Below are 23,642 nucleotides of genomic sequence, written 5' to 3' on the forward strand. Positions count from 1 at the left end.
TCTGATGCCCTGGGAGATCCTCAGACAATCCCATCAACGTGCTTTTGATGTGACAGCACAGGGGATGACAACCCAATACCTTCACTCAGGCAGGCTTGGCCCAAACCCACGTCTGTTCACAAGGGAAAGGAGGCAGGATGCCAGTGTTTAGACAGTCACTTAATATGTGGGGACCTGTTTTCCATGCCCTGATTAATTGGAACTGACCACTGAGGGCAAAGCCTCCTAGATGAAATTCTCCAGTGTTTGACCTCCGTTTAGAGGCTTCGTTGCTCTGGACTTCAATAGGTGCCAGCAAACTCATGCCTTGGAGGTCTTTAGCTGTATTCTCTGTGCCTCAGTTGCCTGTCTGTAAAAGAGGAAGGCTCACAGGTTTGGTTTGAGGAGGAATGTGTTCATTGGGATGATATCCAGACAGATGACAATGTTGTATCATCTGCAGACATCCACACCAAGGTAGCAGCTGTGCAAGTGTGTGCCAGGGGAGCTTTATTATAAGACACACAGCACAGGGGCCTTCAATTTTACAGCCTTTCATGTTACTCAATTAATCAATTTAAATTTTGTAGGCTTTTTTTGTTGTTTTCTCCCAACCCTCCTTTAATTAGTCTTTCAAGGGCTGGGCAAGTATTTTCTTTTTGGACTAGGCCTGATACATTGGGAAATAAGACTTGAGGATGTTCTTGGTTTGCAGAGAGCCTGAAGCATTAATGAAGTTGATAAAACATCAAGACCTAGCTCAACCTCATTTTCTATCTTTGAAGCATCACCCTTGGCTCTACCATTCATGGAGATCACTGTGCCCACTTGGAGGGGAGTGGTTGGCAGTGCCTTTTGATCTACCAACAGTGTTATTTTTTCTTCCAAGTGTGGAAATGAGGTGGTCTACAAGAAATATGACAAAATGTCCTCATGGTTCTGATTAAGGTTCCTACTTTCAGCAGTGTTTTGAATCTGGACTGTATTCCCAGGCAGCTCAGTCTGTGACAGCAAACCTCACCCTGTGACAGTGATATGAAGGATCAGCTCTGCTTGGTTCCTACGCAGTTGGTTCAGCTTTCTACAACCTCAGTGTTTTGTCTCCAATCTTTCAGCTGAGAAACACAATTTGTGACACTCCCAACCTTACTCAGATCTCAGTGTCTGTTACCTTCAAGGATAGTACCATGGTTGTGTCTCTCTCTTTTCCCCATGAAGTCATATAAAAAAAGTGATTGTTGTGAAAATATCCAACAAGCATTGAAGCAGCAAAAATTATTCCCCCAGTCAATTGGAGCCTTTTCTAAATGCATTACAGTGCTGGACAAGTGACTAATTAGGCAAGACTCATACTGTCTGTTTTTCAAAACTATGTTTTTTCTGTATGTGTTACTGAACGGACAGATTCACAAGAGTTTCTTTAGGGAAGATGCAGGGGAATGTTATAGAGAGTAAGTTCTATGACAGAATTAGCAAATGTATTAAGTACAGTGCCAATCTGGTATAGCAGAAATGACTAAATACCCATCAGGGCCTGTCACTCGTCAAGAAGTGAAATCTTAGACCCATTTAAGTCAATGACAAATGTTCACAGAATCTGGCTGCAAGTTAATAAATGTTTGGAGCCTGTATAACTCAAACTCTGATATTTGTCAGATTAATTATTTGTCTGAGCTTATTGTGTGTCAAACAATTTCTTTGTGAAGTTAGAATGCTTTGTGTTGTATTATCTATAATTCTGATTAAGAAAACATCACGCAAGTGTGGAGATATATCATTGCAAGTTTTAGGTCACAGAGAATTAGTATATACAATATTAAATAATATAACTAAATATGGGATTGTAAAATGTTCAAAATGGGCCATGGTTGAGGCTGTATTTTCTGCCTTGTTTTTTGACATTTCCTGATTTAGGAATACCTTAATATTCAACCTGAACTTTCTTTTATCATATTCTTCTCATTAAGCTCCATTTATGTAAAAGGAAAAAAATAACTCAACATGTATACCAATTCCTTCAGTTTACACTTGCCTTTAATACAAAACAGAGGATTTCAGGACTATATACATCAGGTGTTTTCAGCAAAGTAGCAGCAGCAAATCATAGACATTTGTCATTCCTTGGAGCTGTCTGACAGTTCTGACAATTCATTAGGCTGGGCTGAAAAGAGGTTTAGAAAGCGAAGGAAGGATCACAGGTAGTGGAGTTGCCTTTGCATGATCCAGTAATAGCTGATTTGTATCATTTTTGGTGATGGATACACTCTTCAGATTAAACTCAGCTGAATTTTCCCCCTTTATTCTTCTCTTTTTTCTTTTTTTCCTTCAACAGGAGCTTCTATGCACATTAGTCTAGATTTAGACCTCGATTTATCCCAAGGAGTAGATGCCCATGAAATTTTTCCTGGAACCTGCTGATATTTGTGGCTTTTCAGAGCTAAGGAGAAGTGAAGTCAGTATTCAGTTTCTACCTAGTGAGGTTTTCTTTTCCATTGTGTTTGAGTTACATTCTTTGCTGTGGCTGTACCATGACATATGCCATTCTTCAAAGTCAGAGTCATTCCTGCCAGGACCTATGCAAATCAAACTTGTGACTTTGTTCAGAGATAAGTGCCTCCATTATCCCACTCCTTCCACTTACTGATTTGCTTTCGAGACTTGTACACAAGCAATTCTTTGACTTGTAGGCAAATCCTTTGCAATAACGCTGAATCCGCAGAATAGGCCACCTGGAAAATGTGAGCTCTTCCACTGGAAAGCATTTCCCTTTTCCAGGTTGGTGGGCTGTTTCAAATCATGCGACCATGTAAAATGCCTGGGTCAGATTCTGAGTGGGTGAGGTGATGCTGTCTGGCCAGGGAGCATCCCTGGGGTCAGGCAGATGATGCTCTCCAGGATCAGCACTATGGGGGAGCCTGCTTAGCTCTGCAGAGGATGAATAGCTTTCCATCTTCATTCTATCTGTTTTATAGCTGCCACAGGAGAAGCAGTCTGAGATTGAGCCTGACCCACTAGTATTATATGTAGGTATTACAAGAGCAATATTTGCTCTTGATGACCATTGGAACATAGTCCTTTAAAGAACTCTAAAATAGCCCTAAAAGAAGGGCTTGTACACTGTTTTTTTGGGGGGGGATGTGTGGTATTTTTCAACATGTGAAGTTTTTCAGACCCTCAAAACCAACAGTGAATTCTAAGTACTTCCTAATTTGTACCTTTTTTTTCTTCTTTAAGGTTCAAAGTGCTGACAGCATTGCCTCACCACCCATCTTGGGCACAACTCCTTCTTCAAGTTAAAGTTTTCTACCTATCTCAACCAAATAGAGAGATTCAAACCAACGTTTTAGCTGGACAATCCCAGGAGTGAAAATTATCTCAGCCTTCTGCTTCTTCCAGTGTGTCTTTATGGGCCTGAAGTCAGTCTCTTTCCTGTGCAAATAAAGGTATTTCCCTGTCATCCCATGTGAAGGGCTGGTCAGTACAAAGCAAATAAATGACACTCATGGATGTTGGATCATGTGTCACCTTGTCTGATGTGCCTCCAGATTTGCTGGTAGGTTTTTGGGGGGGTTGCAGTGATTTTTGCAGTCAGTTTAAAGTGGCAGGCTGTACATGTTGGTTTATAATTCTGGAGTTGTGAGTGTGGGTTGAGCAGTTGGCATTAATTTTCAATAATGAGTCAGAGGCTGAATTACAGGATCCTACCCATGGATATAAGAGCAAACAAAGAAACAAGCAGCCTTCCTCTCCTTCCCTTGACATAAGTCATATTTTGTCTCCTATGACCTCAACTGGCCCTTTAAATTTCATATCAAACATTAGAAAGAAAGAGGTCAAAGTAAGAGCCCCGTTGAAAAAAACCCACAGCCAACCCAGATATGAACTATGGGAACTTGTCATCTTATCATCCTAATTGAAGTCATTCTGCAATGTATGACAGTCCATCATATATTCTGCCAGTCAGTGTGTCATACATGATGTGTAACAAGAGAGATCATAAACCCAGAGGGGAAGCCCCTTCTTTTTTATTACTTTATTTGATCATTTTCATAAAAAGTCCCCTTGCTCAATACAGAGGGATGTGTTTATTAGCCCCATTAAAGCTCTGTCCATTCATTTGACACTGTGATTTACACAGCTTTACCACAAAAGAATCCCATTATTTCCAGTCTGGGGAGGTGTCTTTTTATTGTGTGATGAAAAAATAAGTATTTAATTCCACAGGTGAAGGCAAGGAAAGGAGAGGTTGTTGTCAGAGGCTCAGAAGTAAACAAAAGGATGCTTTAGGTATAATTGACTCAGAGAAAGAAAACATTCCCAGTAAATATAGAAAAATAAATAAATAAAGACGCTCTTCCTATGGAGTGGGAATTTAACTGGGCTCAGCTGAACTTTTTTTCCCCCGCGTGCCTTCATTAAAAACAGCAGAATTTGGCAAAATTTCCCTCTGTGTTCTACTCATGAATGTTTCTAGAAAATATCAGCTTTCATACGCAAATATTCTTGAAGTGAAATTGGTGGCTTCCTTTGAACACAGCTAGTGCCTCAAATCCCATCTGCTTTTCCTACAACACGCCCACTCATTATCTAGCTTATTTGGCTTTATTTTATTTTTTTTTAAATGAACACAAATTAAGCTATTTAATCAAATATGTACATGATTACATGGCATTTTTGCATAAGAGTTATACACCCACGGAAATCATTAATCACAGATAACAACACTATGTTAAAATTAGACATTTTGTTTTCTTTTTGTGTGTGTGTGCTTTTTAACATAATATCCTGCGTAGCTCTAATTTCACCTCTACTCTCATTTGAATAAAGCAGGATTGTTTTACAACAAAGTATTCATTTGTCTGTAGCTCTGATAATTGGTATTTATGTTTAGACTTGATCTCAGAGGAATAAAAATACAGAACTTGAAAATAAAATTGGTATGGTTCAAATCCCTCTCTTTCTTTTTTTATTTTCCCCTTTTTTGCTTGCAGACAATGTCACCATGAATGTCCATTGGCAAACTGGATAAGAAAGAGTGTCACAGTGCAGGACAACCTAGAAGATGACAGGTATTTCCAGGCATAGCAATGATGAGATCAAATTCCCCTCAACCTGCCTTGTTTGCTGATCCTTTAATCAGATTCAACTTCATAGCAGCTACAGCACAAGGTTCCCTGACAATGTATGACAGCATGTGACAGGAAAATATTTTTTTTTTTTTTTTCTTTTTTGGCCATTTGATGCTATTTGAGATAAATCTGAAGCCCCAGCAGCATCTGATAAATCTACCAAACTACTTTAGTGGAGGTTTTTTAACTATGCATAATTGAACTGCAGGGTTTGGGGTTCGTGTTCATGTGTTTGTAGTGGAATCCAAGCAGGAAGGCTGGGAAATGATCTAAACCCTTTGAGGTTAACCAGCCATGAAAGAGCATCAACGACAGAAGAGGACATTATTAAAAAGCAGCCAGCCTCACTCAAAAAGAACCACTGTGTGAAGCCAGAGCTGGAAGAACAACACCCAGGGCTGTTTGTGGTCCTGCAGGGATATGTATTTCATCCCTCGTCTTCATCTCCAAATTTCCTCTGAACTGCTTCTGAGCTGAATTCTTGAGAAAGGAAAACACCAGCAAATTTTAAATGGGACTTATCAACCTTTTCCCTACAATCTGCTTCATATTCCCCTCACACCCATGTTCTTGCAGTGTCTTGGGGAAATGCTTGGATCAAAGATAAGAGAGAACAAGGAAAGGAGTGAAGCAAGAAACAAACAACAAAACAAAACCAGCACTCCCGAAACTTTTTGATGAAACTCCTCTGCGAATCGTGTGCATGGTTACAGCAAAGTTAAAACTGCCTTCTTCTTCACCAGTACTTAATTCCTGCTTTTAAAATCAGGCTCCCTTTGATCTTCAGGATTGAAATGATCTGGAAATGAAACAGCCAGTGCCTTGCAGAAAATCTGGAGAGGGTCCCAGACATGGCTTTTACCTGGAAGTCTTCCAAAACAGGATGAAATCTCTCTGGTTTCAGAACAAATTGCAAGATTTTTTCTCCATGTCTAGTCCAACTGTGGAACTCTAGGCCTGATGTCTGCTGCTTCCCAAGGCACAGATGTAATAACCTCTGAGGTGAAATGAGAGCATTATTCCCCCTTCTTCTCCCCTCTGCCTCTCCTCCGAGGGTTGAGGGCTGAGAGAATTTTATTAAAGTGAAGGCTTAAAGATTTGGGCAGACTTAATTTGAGGAGACAGTTGGTTATAACCCAGTCTTGGGCCATCCATGTGAAGGCTGGAGAGGACAGAGCACCAGGAGCATCTGTGACATCTGGATCATGTTGAAAGCTCAGAAATATCTGCCTGGCTTCACGTGACCTGGCCCCAGAGCCAAAAGGGCTGAGAAATGTGGTTAAGAGACTGCAGCAAGTTTTGCCCTAGCAAATGAGTCCCACTGAGAAAGCAAGCACATAAATATTTCTCTGAGTCTGTTTCTTTTAGTGAATATATTTCCATATGTTGCATTAATATTTCTTTTATTGTGTCTTGTAAGTCCATCTGGTATTTGTATTGGGAGGGCTTGAGCTGGCAAATCCCTGCACTGCTGTTACACACAAATCTGGACAGCCCTTACAAGGACAGGTAGGTGGTTGGATAGGGACAACATCTCCTCAGCTGCCTTTTTAATTGGATAAACTTCTCAAATCAATCTAGATAACCAGGTTACTTATTGTCAATTAGCACCCACTGTGCCAATGTTACAACATAAGTATGGGCTGAGTACAAAGTATAGCAGTCCACAGTAAAGAAACCTCTCAGACACTGCACAGTGCAACAACCCTGATCTAGGTGGAGTAAAGGAGAAAAGATACCTGGGCATTGATACTAAGCAGAAAGTGTGCTGAAAAAATCACAGTTTGCCAGGACAATAAGAATCACTTTCCTTTGCATGTATTATTAAGGAACTGGGGAATAATTATCTGCTTTAATACAAGCTTTTTCCTTCTGCATGATTAACTTCAGTGATATCAACAGAGAGTGTGATGACTCTGAAATGACAGCTCCTGGTAGCACGTTCTGGGATTAGCAAAAACAGGTTGTCACTTTACCCCAGTCAGGAACAGTCAGTCGCTTTGTGCTGAGTGCTGGACAGAGGAGCAGGGTTCTGCACCAGACATCTGACAGCCCAAGTGGGCAGCAGGTCCAGCCTCCTGCCAGGTGGCTCCCAGGTCGGGCGCGTGGGGCTCTGCTCTGGCAGGAGATTGGATTTCCTGAGGCAGCACCGTGTGATTTTGGCTGTGGAGCTTCCAGACTGAAAGCACTCCGTGCTCCTTGTACTAAGCTGAGACTTGCACTGTTCTTTGCACAGTGCTCTGTGATGATTTGAAAATACTGTGTACTTTTAAAATGCCTGGCTCTAATGCCAGTCCTGTGTCTGGCTGCTCAACGTGCAAAGTGACAATGCACAAACCAGCCCCTGGAGGGGATGGAGAGATAGGTAGGACAAACATGCCAGAGAGAGCTCTGAGCAATGGCATGGAACAACAAAAAAAAGACTTTCATTCTTACTAAAGTTGTGAAAACTCTGTCATGGCTTCTGTAGAAATTAATCAATATATGAAAAAATGCATAACAACTGTGAGGGCAGCAAGAAGCTGTCTATAAATTAAAATATTGTGAGTTTCTAGAGCTAACTGGAGAAAGCACTGGGGTGGCTAGCAGGGCTCTGGAGCCAGGACAGAGTCCATAGCATTGGATCCTTCACCAGAGTCCATATTTTGTCAATGTCAGGATACCTAAGAACTGTAAAACAAAGCAAATTGTACGTATGGAAGGAAACTAGAAATTTAGTCCTGCATCACATTCCTTTGAAAATTTCATAATAATTAAAAAAAAAAAGAAATGTCCATATATTTTTAAGAAAAATAGGAGGTGAAAAGATTAATTCTCAGAATCTGTGAAATATACAGTGATGAGTTACGGAGGGTTGCAGTGAGGGGGGGGTGTTTTTGTAATTCTGTAGGCATCTCAGTCCTCTGGTGAAATGATGTATGGGGCAATCGTCTGGTAGGGGCTGATGGGATGTAAATGAAACTAATTAAGGAAATGTCAAACATAATTAATAAAACAGGTTTAAGTTGCAAAAGCACTGTCAGCTGAATGAATGGGGAAGAATGCCTCATTCCCGTTGTTTTGGGGCTTGCTTGCTTATTTATTTATTAATTTATTTATTCCTTGCTTGCCCCCTCGCCCTTCCAGCAGCTTTTTCAGTTGCACCATTCAATTAGATCTCAGAAAGCTCTTGGAAGCCTCTTGCATTTTCACCTTGCCCCCCTCATGAGCTGGGGTCCCACAGAATAGGAGGAATATAAATTTGCCTTGTCGGCTTGCAGCCTGGGAAGAAGAAGGAAAAAAAATTAATTGCTAACTCCTCGTCTTCCCCAAGTACTACAGGACATTAACATAACCAATTTGCTTGAACTCCTCACTGGCTGCTTAATAGAGCATCTGACCAGCTGATAAGACCTGGGTGCTGCTGCCTATGATACCTTGTTATTAGCATTTTCATAATATTCAAATTTACAGCCCCATGATTCACTAGCCTCCATTCATTATTGATAAGTACAAAAAATAAATAAAAAGGGTTTATAAATAGCAAAGGGGGGTGAGCGACCTATAATTATGGCAAGCAAATTAGGGTGCATGGTAGAGTCAGTTACATTTGCCTAGGAGTAATGATGCTCAAGAACTTTTTCTCCCTAGGGACCAGAAAAATAATGGATTCCCTGGCAGCTGCAGATGGTCTAGGAAAGGCTGTCACCCAGGATGCTGTTTATATAAGTTAGGCCGAGCATATGGCTCTGTGTCCTGCCTGTAGCCACCTCCAGATATTGCAGTTTCAATGGAAAGAAATAAATACATAAATAAAAATAGCCCCTCGCTGGAAGGTGGCGGTTCAGGGATATGAGGAGGAGGGAAGTGGAGGGGAGAAAAAAGCAAACAACCAAAGGGAGTCTGCCCAGAAGTTTCTGTCGAGAGCAACCCCAGCAGCTCAGGGATCAAGTAGGGGTGATAGCCTTAAAGCCAGAGGCTGTTTAGCTGCATCACTGAAGAGAGAAAGATGAAATGTGATTTCTGCTAAAGCAAAACCTTTCCATGTTGCAGTCCAAGACAGACAAACACCAAAGCTTTGAGCCTGAGATGATAAAAATCACAGGCCCAGTTGAAAATAGAAGCTACTAGAAATAACCACTGGATACTTTATAATTTAGACCCTGTGGTTCTATTTCCATTAATTCAATCAAAGGCCATTTTTCTCTTTACTAATGAAACTAGAATGAAACACAAAACAGAGGCTGACCTGTTAGCAGGTGACTGTTTCTTGTAAGTTATTCATTAAAAACACCCCAATGCTCTGGTGCTGAAGGAGGCTGTACCTACTTCCATATAAATTAAACATAAGTGAGTTGGTTGAAAGATAAAAAAAAAAAAAAGGTATTTCTCCTGACTCCCAATTCTTGTACAGGATGCATGAAGAGGAAACAGACCTTCCAGACATTTGCAGTGGGTTGGGGACTTTTATGTACCAGCTGCCCCAAAATTTTTCAATTCCAAGTAGCTCCAGTTTTACTGTAGGCATGAATATTACCAATATGGTGCAGTCAACATACTCTAGATAAGATAGGAATGAGTCTTGGTTTGGCTCTTCTTAAAAAAGTCAAAGTAGGCTCAGAAATAAAAGGGAAGAACTTTGGCAGGAAAACTGCAGTTCAGATGTTTTCACACTTTGGTTTTTCTTTACTAAATTTAATTAAATTATTAGTGAATCTGTGTTGTTTTGCATCATTCAGTCTTTCTGTTGGGAAGTTTGGATAATGTGCCACTGGCATTTCTTGTAAAGACATTATCTGAAAACACCAATTGGCCTGCAAATTTCCCAGCTACTTTTTAATTTTTTTCCTGTGTTATTTTCAGATTCTCCCAGCACTTCTATTATGCAGCAGTATTAGCAAGTATCCACTCTGGACTGCATCCATGTATGAATTTACAGTTCTTGAGAACTTTCCTGCATCTTAGCAAAAAATGAAGAGAGGATATTTATTAAAGCAATATTCCAGCTAGACCCCCTCAACAACCTGTGCCTGGAGCCTTATCCATTATAATATATGCAGCAAAAAGTCCAAACTGAAACTTACTCATCTTCTCTGAATTCTGGCAAAGTTTAAAGTGGACACAAGCTCAGGAAGGAATCCTACTCCTGCAGCAAACCTTCTCCCCAGAACCTCCCCAGTCCTGCAGAAGCTCACACTTGGGCCTGAGCTGTCCATCTTCCAAACATGCATCCATCTTCCAGAAACATCCTTAGGCATCCCGTGGGCTCTGCTCTGCCTTAAACCTCACATTAGCATCATCGAGGGAAAATATAAATTTAAACTGACACAGACTTGCTTGTCTCTTCCTTTGTGTTTAAACACAGATGGTTGCTTTTGTTGTGCCGCCGCATTTCAGCCAATGCAAGCAGCAAAGTACTTAACTGGAATATATATCTCTTCTCCTTTCCAAACATTCACAGGGCTTTTTTTTTTTTTTTTTTGTAGATGAAGTATCATTCTTCAGAATATATACAATGTTTTCATGCATCTTAATCTAATCCATTAGTCCCTGTAATTTATTGTTAACTGCTTGGATGTGGGGGCCATGACAGCTTTGAGTAAAGCATTTAAGCAGGCATCTGCTTTGTATAAATTATAGGAACCTTGGTCACACAAGGTTTCAGACAGAGACAAAGGTCTCTTACCAGCATCTGTAGCCTTGGGGACAGTGATTTTTTATTCTTTTTTTTTTTTACTGTAAGAAGCTTTGGATCTTGCAAACAGTAGAACTATCTGCAGACTTGCATTTACTTTTGTATTTGCTATTGTTAACAGCTCCAAGGCAGGAGTGACACGATTGGCGTGGGGTTTGGGAGCAGGAAAACACTTTGTTAGTCTCAAATCAGCTCCTTGGAGGCTAAAGCCCTGATTAACTATAACTGGACTAGATTGTTTTAATCTGACTACTGTAGTATTTTATGTCTGGTCATTTAGGCTTATTTCTGTAAATACTTCAATAAGCCTGAAACAATTACTTCAGTGTCTCTCTTTGTCTCCTGCCATCGGACATGGCATGGTGTCATGACATAAGAAAGCAGAACAGCAGGATGTGGAAAAAGATAACCTGTGCCACCTAGCAAGGAACATATCTGTGAACAGGAGAGCAAAAAACAGTTCTTAATATAATCATAATATATTCCAAAGCCCTTTCTCTCCTCTTTTGATCACGCTTCCTGGGTTTTTTTTGCCTGGCTATGAGACATCTCAAAGGTCAGCAAGACTTTTGTTAGGGATACACAGTTCACCAAAAGTCTGCTGTGCAAATACTCTTGTTGCCTTCTCACTTGTGCTGCTTAGATTAATTTGGCTCACTCCTGAATCTTTCTGCATGTTTCCTAACTAGACCAGAAGAAGTCTGCTGCAGCAAACTAATTGAAGCAGAGTACTCTGCATCTCACTTTGGCACCATCACCCCACGCCTCAGACACACAGTTCAGAGCTAATAACCATGTCAGAGGCATGCCACTCACCAAGGTGAAATGCAATGCAATGGTGGACAAGCCTGGTGAGCGGTTTTCCTCTTCAAACATAGCTTGGAGACGTGGCTTCACTCTCCTTAGTACCTCTGGCTGCACAAAGGCAGAGCTGTGAAGGTGATGGGATCACAGCAAATCTACCCGAGTGCAGAGCTTTGGTTTAATTTTTTTTTATATCAATGGCTGGTCTCAGCTCTAATTAACCTACTCCCCTATCAGTCCATTCCCTCCCCACATGTCGTCTTTTCCCCTTCCTCCCTGTGATCTCCATTTCACTGCAGAGATGGCCTGGCAAAGAGGCATTATTCTATTTAGAAGCCGAGCACCTCACTAGGGGTGACAGGCCTGTTTTTAGGTCATTTATCTAATTGCTCTTTGCAGATAAGAATTAATTAGCCCGATTATTTTTCTTAGTTTTTGGATGGGTTCCCCACCTGGAGAGAAGAAATTCCTCTATGTCAGTGATTAATTGCTGAGCCAGAAGCTTTCTGACTTGCATTTGTAATAAATGCCGACTAGTTCTTTAGGTCGCATTAGGAACCAGGCAGATTGTGGTTAAAATGCACGGGATAATAAAGCATTTCTACAAACAAGGTCACTGCCATTAGATTTTGATTAAATATTTTAATTTATCTGGAGGTTGAGGGACTGTGGGAATCAAAAGGTTTAAGGTCTCCTATTCCCAGCACTTTGTGATGAGAGTCGCCCTATAGCCCTTTGATCTAAACCAGATGAACCTCATGGCAATGCTTCAGCTCAGGATTTGGCACAGCTGGTTTGTCTCATACTGCTCTGAGTGCTTGGAAGGCTGTGAGTGTGCAGCCAGCTCAACTCAGTTGTGATAACATTTTGTGAACTACAGGAGTCTGGTCGAGCTGAGGGAGGAAAGGTTAAGATTTGAGTGTGAAATTATGGCAGGCTTATATCCAGCTGGGTTTAACACAGCAGAAGTTCTTTTCTTTTCCCCTTTTCCTTCCCTTCTTTGCTCCACTTCACCTTCTCCTTCCTTTTTTCCTTTCCCTTCCCCTTCCCCCTCCATTTCCTTTTTCTTTTTGTTTCCATTCCCTTTTTTCACCTTTTTTTTTCCGTAAGAATTCTGAGCATTCAGCCCAAAGAAAAATCTATTTTTTCTGCAGGACCAACTAAAGAAAAACAGTGGCCTCAATTCAAAAGCTGGTCAGCCTAGGACAGGTCTCTTTTCCAGGATTATAGAGCAAGCCAGACAGTATGATCTCCTGTGCCCTTAAAACCTGATTTCTGACCTAGAAAGTTCATGGAAGAAAATTGGAGTCTTGCCATCTATTTTGCTGTTCTTGTGAACTGTTTGAAGCCCCTGATGTCCCAATAGGAGAAATTAATTGCTGGTGTTAGAGCAGCTCCTCAGATCACAAAAGACGTGGAGCTGCCTGCGCTGTGGTGATCATTGCTGCCTCAGAGAGCCGCGGGTTGGAAAGGCACAGGGATGAGATCCTAGGTCTGACTCTCTCTGTCTCACAGCTGAGAGGTGTTAGGAGGGCAGTGTCAGGGCATCTGGCACCAAATACCTTTGCTGTGTCTGTTCTCCAGGAAAAAAGTAAATCTTCCTCTTGCTGAGACGCTTGCAAAACGTTTACATTGGAGAGAAGTAAATTAGGGTCCCCGTGTGGATTTTGTTAGCCAGCAGTTATTTTACTGGGGATTTTGTTTGTTTGTTTTTTAATGGAAAGAGGAAAAAATGAGAAAAGCTGAAAACGTGACAATTTTTTATCCTGACAAGTGGGCTGAAGACAGACGAGGAGAACTGATATTTCTCTAATGTATAGGAACAATATTGAATTGTGAAAAGTAACTTTCCGTGGAACTTCGATTCTTACTCAACCACAGTATTTTGAGAATACCATTCCCAGCTGTGATTTAAAGACGAAAAATCTAGTGCTACACTGATGGTTAGTCAAAAATCAATGCTTAAAAATTGCTCCTAACTTCAACTTTGAGCTAAGGGACTAGGAGAGCTATTTTGGCTTTGAGTATTGAGTAAAGCTCATGTGTATCAGATATAGCTGATATTTCTCACTACCTACAAAATGATCAAAATTATTTTATCTTATCTTTTGGTAAATTGGGGTTTTATTCTGGTCACCATTGCTGCCTGTATTTCATAACTAGACCAGAATACACATGCAAGACAGAGCACCCATTTTTTTGCCTTACCAGATACCCAAGCAAAGCCAGATACTCGAATTCAGTGGGAGTTGAGGTGCTAAATACTATTTTTGATCATAGCAATGGGACCCTATTTTAACTAATATATTATGTAATAATTTGGGAATAAAAACAACATCTCCCCATGTCACTGGGAAATTACATTACAACCCAGTTTTCAGATGTAGAAATGGAGTCCTTGTGAGTCTGAGCTTTTTCCTTAATGCCACAAAATGTGTCACTGGAAAAACTTCACACAAAACCTTAGCAATATCTGCTCTTGTTTTAAGCCCACACCAAACCATTTAATTTAAGTAAGATTTACCTCCCCCACCTGCAATGCCATTTCTGGCACTGTACATGAGGAAATGTAACAATATTGAGTGGCCTGAGTTATGATAAAGAAAGATGGTTGCTAAGAAAAAGCATGATGATAGCCAAGAAATTAATATTACGGAGATGAAAATCTTCTTATGGACCCAAAATAATAGATGTTCTGTATCAATATATGACTAATCAGCACTCAAGGATTTATCTTTCAAATTACAGAACATGGTGGAGACATTTAATGCAATATGGTCTCCCTTCAGAGAGATACAGTATGTGACTAAATATCTCCAGTGAGTAATATTCACACTTACTCAAGTACTGTAAATATATCCCTGATAAATCTGGAGAGCGAATTCTTGTAAATTCTTGTTTAACACTGCAAGGAAGCTTAATAACTTTCCAATCTATCAACATGTTTTAATTTCCTACTGTGCAGTTCCTAACTGAAACAAGGCATTTAACTGAAGAGATTCAAAACTAATGGATAATGGACTGTCATGTACCAAAAAACCTTGGTACCAAATGTGGCACTGAATTGTGTGGGTTTGGGCAGGACATTTCCAAATGGGAATGTTTCATGGCTGCTATGCCTAATTATGCATGCATTTTTATATAAAATTTAATGCATGTGCAATATGCAGATTAAAATAAGAAAAAATCCTCTCTACTAATAAGTGGGAATGGCTAACAACCTGATAGAGGGTTGAAGCCAGGTGGCTGCATCAGCAAGTGACACGTGTACTTACATGTGCTTCCCAAGGTCCAGAATCCAGGCTGAGCAGAACACTCAGTAAAAATCATGCCACACTTAACAAAACCAGCCTATTTTTAAGTGGGAGTTAATAATGTTAACCTACATGTATTTTACAGGGCTTGGAAGGGTGCAGATTGGCTGATTAGTAATTCAAGTTTATGTGATGTTTCGAGCCCCTAATTTTGTCTTTTTTTGCCTCCATTATTTTAAGCAGGTACCTCAAAAAATTAATCCAACAAACTCATTGACATATACAGTATCAGGCTGGGCTTTTTTTTTTTTGGGGGGGGGGGAGGGGAGGGTAGAAGAATCAGTCTCATTTCTGTAGCCTCTTTTCTGAAAAAGCAGACCCTGAACTGGTGCTCAGTGGAGGATGCCTGTTGCAAATAGTGTGCCCATAAGCTTGTGTTGGTCAGAGAGGAGCAATCTTGCTGGGATTGAAGGGAAGCAGGTTTCAGAGTGAAGATGCCATCTCTGGGACATCCTCAGGATGGAGTTCATCTCCCTTAAAGCATGTTTCTACATTTCTGCCATGAGAGCAGAAGAATTTCTAGTCAGACCCTTGAATTAACTGGGACATGGCCTGTGCGAGGCTGTGAGGAGCACTAAGGAAATCAGCACTGCTCGTTAAAAACTGGTGTTAGCAGCCACACCACCCAAAATCTGAGCTGCCTGGTAGTCTTCAGATATTGCCCCAGCAAGAAAATTCAGAAATAATCAGCTGTGATAGAGAGATGCCTAAATCATAACTGCTACTTTTGTGCATTACATTAATTGATCTTTACCAATAAATTGAAATTATCTCAAACTTTTATTCATAGGTGGTAATTGTCTTTAGCTAACTACAATTTTTTTTCCCCTAAGCATCAGGACATTTTCTAGGCAGAGATTTGCTGTGGTCCTTTCAAGAGCAAATGCAGCAATACCTGCATACTCTTTTATAAAATGTGCAAGGGTTTTTTTTAAATATAAATTATTCAGTTATTATGATGCTGCTGCTGCTGCTACTGTGTATATAAACGTTTTCAGTCCCAGAATGGGCATAAAATACTTACTCTGAATAGCAAACATGAAAGAAAACAACTGAGCTGAGAATTAATGATTCACCATTTCCTTTTTTGTTTGGGTTTTTTTTTTTTTTTACAGCTCTGGGGGTCTCTGCGAAAGCAACATCTTCCTACAAGTAATAATATGAAATCTTCTTGTTCTTCCTACTTGCCTTTTTCCTCCCTGGGGTCTTTAAACTTACTTCAAGCATTTGAAAAACTTCCCTAATTTTTCCTATAGTCTTCCAAACCAAGCTTCCACAGTTAGTGGAAGATGTTTTAATCTCCTGCTACATGACAGAACCATCCAGTATTCTCTGTAAAACTGATAATATGTGATTTTTCTTTTCTCTCTTTTTTTCCTTTCCTGCCCAAAAATATTAGATGGCGAAATAAACACAGAAAACCAAGTACTCAAAACATTACCAGACACCTGCAATAGGCCAAGGAATGAAATCATTATTTTGTGACCCACTAAAGTCACCTCTTGCTTACCACAGTGCAAAGAAATTAGGAGTACAGAAAGGTACCTCTTTTCATGTGACGAGCAACATTAAAACAATTCACAGTAGTCTTTTAAATGTGAATATTATCAATATCTCTTCCATTTGAATAATACATTCCCAGACATGTCTTGTTATGATTCACAATTCTCTGGTGTGATCGAACCTCTGGTAACTCTCTCGGAAGTTCTTGAGGCTCATATTTATTTCCATCATTTCAGGACACTCTTTGTAAAGATGAATATCTTTTAATACCTCTTGCCTGGGTGCAAGGGGTGACCCTGATTTTTGCAAAATCTCATTTTGCAAAACACATGCTGAGTATATTAAGGCCCTGATGAGATAGAGTGCTGGCAAGAGAAACCTTCAAACATTACTTTTTTTCTCCTCCATAAAGTGGAAAACTCTAAATGATATTGTTGATTAGATACAGCATATTGGTAAAGGTCTTGCTAGCTCTCCTGAGCGTGTCTGCTTGACTTCTAAATTCACAGCACTAAAATGTTTTCATTCTGTCTCCCTTCACTCCCCACTTAATCCTTAAGCATTTTCACCTTAATCCAGAAGTTTTCAAATGCCCTGACAAACCAGCTAAATGTAAAGAAATAGCTGCTTCTCTTAGCTTTTTTTCCTGTCAATCATTTAAAACCCAGTGGAATGTGTGATGAGGATGACTCAGTTTGTAGAAAAGCAGCAACTTAGCAGTTGGCTAATGTTTTGTGAGCTGCTCAGCTTAAACAGATGGAATACTTGTATTTCATATCTCAGCACCATCCCTGATTACAGTTTTTTAGCAGTCCCAGGTACTAACTACCTCAGCATCAGAAGAGATTGGTGGCAGGCTGGTGTTCACAGCTTACTTGTGATTCTGGAAGGTTTTCTTATTATATGCAATAGTTCTGTCAGACAGGTGTTGGAGGGATGCAGTTGTGCTTTGGGGAATAGCAGGTAAATTTATGCATCTTTAAAGGACTGGCAGATTTAGCCGCCTACATATGATTTAAGGGCCTGATCCCAAACCCATTAAACTTAATGGGAGTTTTTCATTGACTTAGTTGGCTTTGGATTAGCTCCTAAGTGAATTTCCAGTAGAAGGCAAAATCCCAGCCAACAAAGCTGTCGATTTCTTGGCACCCTTGTCTCCTTTTAGTGAGCAGTGGCAGAGCTAAACCTTCTAGAGCTGCTCGGTAGAGTTATTCTGACAAACCCAACCTTTACCTGCAGACACTTTCATCTCTCACCTGGTACCCCCAGAATATTTGATAAAAAAATGGAAAAAAAAGAAATGTAGGCTTTATGTAAATAAATTTGCCTCTGCTGCCTTAGAATAGAGAATTGCTGTACCATGTTAGACCTAAGAGCTGTATAACCCTGTGTGCTCTCTGGATTTGGATATAAGCAGATGTCCTGGGAACAATGCAAGCATATTTTTGTAAACTTCTGTGCTGTTTTTCAGAAAAAAATCCCTGTGGCTCAGAAACTCCTCAAACAAAAGGTCTCTATGCATTGAATAGCTCTCATTGTGTTTTTCTTCCATGAATTTCTCCATAGATTGTTTTTGAAACTATACAACCACCCCTAAATCTTATTGCAAGGAATTTTGCAAGTTGTCTTTGTGCTACAAAGACAGAAGTCTTGTTCATTTTGAACATACCCCGTGCTAGTTTCCTTTGATGACTTTTAAATTTTGCATTACTAGAGACAGTCAACACTCACTATCTCTTTGCCATTTTCAGGCCAGTCAGGATGCTAAAGACCTACCTCTGACCTCCTTATCCCTCTTCTAGGTTGTTATTTTACAAGATAAAAAGTCTTGATGTATTTAGCTTAACTCAGAAACTATAATGTAACTTTTCCTAACCTCAAAAAATTCGGGACCTGCAATTAAATTTTGTGGTCAGCTTGGATTCAATCAATACGTTTGGCTTATTGGACATGAAGATATTTGTTCTTTTTTTTAATACCAAAATTAGTCTCACTCAAGCTCCCTCATGAGATATTGCAGGGGGGAGGTAGAGGCAGGGTGGGCAGGGGATCTGTAGTTGGAGGATTTTTGACATTGCATTAGCTAATAATGAGGGACATATTAGCATTCTTAAGGTTCCTATAGTCTCTATGCTTCATACAGAGCTGTAAAATAAAACAGCCATAGCCGTTAATATGCTAATGTTATATGCTATGACCATGTTGCTCTCTCTCTTGAGTATCTCCCCAGTCTTCCTATCTATCTCTTTCCACATCATATTAACACTCCCTGGGTGAAATCCTGACCCTGTTGAAGTCAATGGCAAAACTCCCATTGACTTCACTAGAGGCAGGATTATCTCCTCTGAGGAGCTTTATGGCTTCACTCCTGACTGCTTTGCTGTTTTCACATCCCACTGTATCCCCTACTTGCTCTCTTTCTTTTCTGATAAATGCTCACCCTCTTGCTATCATTTATTTTGGTCTTACACTCTTGGTTCTGCACCTTTTTGAAATGAGTCTGCCAGCATGGAAAAGCCTTCCTCTACTCTGCCTGCCCATTGACTCCCTCCTCCTGCTATCAGATCCTGCTTAAATTTTGTATGCTAATCTTTCCCTGCTAGCCACTGCATTCTCCTCTCCTTTCCCTGCATCCCATCATGATATAGTATATACTAACACTAAGAATAGGTGAAAATTGCCTGTCTGCCTCCTCAGATGACTTCTGACAAGGTTTTCATATGCAAGACATCTATAGCAAGGAAAATGCTTCCCAGGCATTTTCTTCCTCTCAATTTTCCACCTTGTATTCAGTCCTTGCATTAGATAGACCTGTAATATTAGTCCCTTGCTGTCCAGCCTTATATTCTTAATTTAATTTTATCAGAGTTATGCACAGTTATAGAAAAAAATAAATTACCCTAAAATTAGCATGCTGAATAGGCTAAAGGAGTATTTAGAAATGAGCAGAGAACAATGATTTCTAGATAATTTATCATGCAGGCAAGAAGAAAGAGTTGCCTGACTAAGGACTTCAGACTCTCCATGAATATATAGTGTAATCAGTAAAGAGTTTGTATGATCAAGTACTAACCAGAAAAAAATTGAAATACAAAGTTCATTTGAATCAACAGAAAGTCTCCTATTGTCTTGGCTTAAGGCTTAAGGAAGGATTTCAGGATTTGACCCATTACGTTGGATTGCAAAGAAACCTTGTAATGCATTTTGGGTTTTTTATTTTATTTTTATTTAATTTAAGTGCATAGGCTGAGCAGCTTTATACTGTTGACTTTGTATAGTTATGAGCCTAAGCTGAAAGATCCAAGAAACTATTAATACCCTCCAGAGAAATATCAGCTTGCAATAGTGAGTATGGATCCCTCTTGTTGACCTAGTTTATATCTACAGAATCAACCTACACAATTCCTTTCACCAGCTGCTCTGTGGCTTAGGGAGATGGGGTGTTAATTAATGAGACATTTGTTGAAATTTATAAGGGCTTTTCCTATCCAGGTTAGACATAAATTATGAAGGCTCTGGCAAAGTGGGCAGAATATTGTTGACTGTAACTGTTCTGCTTATTTTAGCCAGTACTAGAGAAAATAGGTCTTCAAAGAACAATTTATGTGCAGGAGCAAGCTTGATGAGAAAAAGAGAAGAACATTTAAAAAAAAATAGAGTCACAGTATGAAGTGATTTGTTTTTCTTATTCACGGTACTATTACTTTTTGAAATTTCTATTTTCAGTAAGGCCTTTTAGTCCCTGATTTGTTAGGAAAAGCATAATGGTATGGTGATGAGACTGTGATCTGTTTGAAATGCATATGATGTCATACAAAATTCAGTATTATCTGCTACTTGTATTTTACAGAGATAAATATATTGGAAATGCACACAGAGAAAAAATTAGATAGATTTGCTTTGATTATGTGTAGTCTCCATTTTAATGTTAATTTCTAACAAATATTCTAGCATGGGAATTTAACAGCAGACGTGTTGGTAGAAATAGATTCTTTCAAGTGAGTGTTGGAGTACAGTGGTTTTCTTAATAATGAAAAGCAAATTTCCATTTCTGAATCATAAGCATTGTCATCGTCAAGATAATTCAAAGCCTGACATTTTATCAGTCAGGAAAAGAAACATGTTACATGCATTTAATTAATATCTCCCTCTGAGGGTTCGAACACGCACAGGAGTCTATAATAGCTGTTCATTTAGGAGCCTTTCAGTTCAAGCAGTAGATCCAGATCTGGAGGTCCCTGTTCCCATTCACCCTCAACCCTTTTCATTTCTTATGACATGTGCAGGATTATGTGCCAGTGGAGCAGACATTTTGCAATAAAATGTATTTTCATCAGAAAATGCTGATTCACTAAAAGCAAAATGTTACTTGGAAACATATTTCTTTCTATAAGCTTCTAAGCAAATACAAGTGGGGTCTGCTAATTGTTTCTGGTTTTTCTGTTCAGCTTGCTCGTTTTCCTAATTTTTGAAGAAAATTTTGTTTCACTCTGAAACTAAAAAAAAAAAATAAAAAAAATCCTTCCACACTTACTTTCTTTCTGCTTTCACTCCAGAATTTCTCACAAAATCATGTCTTTTTGGTTCATAAAAATTTTGTTCAAGAGCACCAAGCACAGTAACCCCACAAACCATTCTCAATATGAGAATCCAAATTGAATCATCAGATAATTCTAAAAGTTAAGAGCTGCTACAAGCTGAAAGAAAAGAGTTGAATCCATCAAACAAATATCTTTCTGAATTACTACTATGGCAAATTCTGGCAGGAGCAGCTTTCTTTCATGGTTACTTGACCATTAGAAAACCCCCCCCACAGTCTATGTCCTGAAGATAATGGTTCAGCCTTGGAAGACATTTCATGAGCTACTGCAAATCTTATTTTCCTGAGAGACTGCAGGGTTATCAGAGACTCAGAAATCAAAAAAGACCCGGTGCTCAAATTGTTTAGATCATCTTTTTCTCTTCTCCCTGGGACTGTACTTCCCCAGGAGCCATGTGAGCTCCTTGCTAGTTGTGATCTGTGGGGCAATCAAAGAAGCCATTTCATGTTCCTCATCAGTCATTGGGGCTCCTGATCTCTTATCAATTACCTGTCAAAAGAGGTGGGTGTTCTTCTTCATTAACACATTGCAGTGTGGTAATTAACAACCAGATAACACAGGGCTTAGAAAGTGGCCTCTCTTGACCACTTGTTCAATAAATATTGACATAAGCACCAGTAAAAGTATGTCATATGGGTCTTTGCTAAAAACAACAAGCAAGAAGAGAGTAGAAAAGCAAACAAAGTGTATGATGACTTGTTTTTTGAAGAAACCTCCACCAGGTTTTAGCAGCAAATGGGAGCAATTTGGGCATCATTCAAACCCAAGTTGCCTTGTTTCTTGTTTCTCTCCTGACTGAAGATGTGGCCCCCTCCCCCTGCTTTTGGGTGGGGGGCAGAAAGGGGAGGTTACCTTCCCGTTGAAATAAGCCAGCAAGAACTTTGTCAAGGAATGAACTCTTACTGTAACCCACACCTCATTTGTCACCCTGATGGGCTGAGGAAAAGTGACATTTACAAACTGAGAATGAAAGTACATCCATTTCACCAGTCTGACACCCTGATATAATAACTATTTACCTTGAGAAAGAGGGACTGAGATTTCCGATTCTTGTGAATCTTCTCACTTTGGCACTTATTTTCTCACTCTGTCAAACAGCCTCAGATTAATGGAACAATTTGTTCAACAAATCATATTAGCAGAAAGCGCACAGGGTAAAGAGAAGGAGGCGGGGGAGCAGGAAATTTTTACTCATTCATAGCAGTGGTATCTCTGCAAATAAAAATGTAGTTATGCCTGACATTTACAGAGGTACAATGTGAAAGGGAAAAAGTGTAATGACTTTGGGCAGTTGAGAGATCACTTTGCAAGAACAGTAGTGCTCAAAAGGGAATAAGACAAAGTTACACATAACATCTAGATTGAGCTTCTTTCTGGAACATATTTGTCAAACACAGCAGGATCTGTCTGTGTTTAAAAAAGAGTTTTCCATTAAAATTAAGCACCATGTGCTTTCCTAACTATAAAGAAATGCTCCCTTACAGTCTGCATTTCAGAAATGTTAGGTAAAGAATTAAAGTAAGCTGGAGCCATAGAGTGAATGCTGTGAATCCTTCTGGCTGGATTGATAATGTCTAAGGGACTGATATAAACCCTATCTAAGCCAATAGATTTTCCATTGACTTCAACTGGGCATAGAATAATCAGATATCCAACTCTTCTGCATTTACTCCTCATTTACATTTATAACCAGACAAACAACCTTCTTTCTATTTCCCTATACACAAATAGTTCTTAACATGGAGTCAAGAGAACGGAAGAATGAAACAATAGTTATTCCAGCCTTACAGGGGCCCAGGTATAAGTATAATCAATCCTAAAATATTATCTTGAGTTTATGTTTTGGTTAGGAATTGGTAATGAGTTAAGACTGCATTGATGAGTAATTCACTGGGCAGCAAACCATACTTCTTCCTCTCAGCTCTTTAACCCAGAGCTCCTGGCAAAACTGTGTGTTGGTATTTATAGCATATACAGAGCGGATTATCTTTAAAAAGTGTTTCTTTTTAAGTCTGAGCTGCCTGTTTCTGCTAGCCACAAAAACATACAGAGCAATGCAGCATCATCCCCCTGCATGCAAACTCACACACTTACAAATACATTTTAAGAGGATACTCTAAGTTTGCCATCACATTAATTTATTTCTGCTTGCTTGGTACAGCAGCACTGTACCCCGTTCTCCAATGAAAATTGACGCTCCCTTGTTCCACGTTTCTTTATGCCATGACCTTGGGTGTCAAGAGAAAATATTGCTTTGCATCCTTGTGTTGCTTGAGTCCTGCTTCTCTCTTTATAGCTTATTACTTGGCACACTTCGGAGCCCCATGTACTGCAATGAGATATGCACTGTACAGCAGGTAACACTTGGAATACTTCAGGCTATGGAGATAAGGAGAGCTGAGTCTGTTGTGCACATAATATTCTGCCCCAAATTCAGGAATTTAAATGAATAGTTCAAAGGTTTCTGGTGGCAAATTGTTACTTTCTTAATAAAAGGAATCAGCATTCTACATGACTGAAAAAAAAAACCCAAAAACTGAACCACCAAAGTCATTACTTATTAATTCAACTGGGTTTTACCTGTGACAGTGAATGAGATACATGCACAATTTGGTAAGGATCTGGACAAAGGGAATCC

The 23,642-nt window shown here is 39.6% G+C and overlaps 1 long non-coding RNA gene across 1 annotated transcript in view; it reads left to right on the forward strand.

Moving 5' to 3' along the window:
- LOC121669955 overlaps nt 1-15,125 on the forward strand; it is a 58,861-nt gene extending 43,736 nt beyond the window's left edge. Inside the window, exons 10-12 of the long non-coding RNA XR_006017971.1 lie at nt 3,214-3,532; nt 4,971-6,617; nt 9,951-15,125. This is a non-coding gene — a long non-coding RNA (uncharacterized LOC121669955). The remainder of the gene's footprint in view (nt 1-3,213; nt 3,533-4,970; nt 6,618-9,950) is intronic.
- The last annotated feature ends 8,517 nt before the right edge of the window (nt 15,126-23,642 follow it).

The sequence above is a fragment of the Corvus kubaryi genome, unplaced genomic scaffold (genome assembly GCF_017639235.1).
Source record: "Corvus kubaryi isolate FWS band 111438036 unplaced genomic scaffold, C.kubaryi_AGA036_p1.0 37394, whole genome shotgun sequence".
NCBI lineage: Eukaryota > Metazoa > Chordata > Aves > Passeriformes > Corvidae > Corvus > Corvus kubaryi.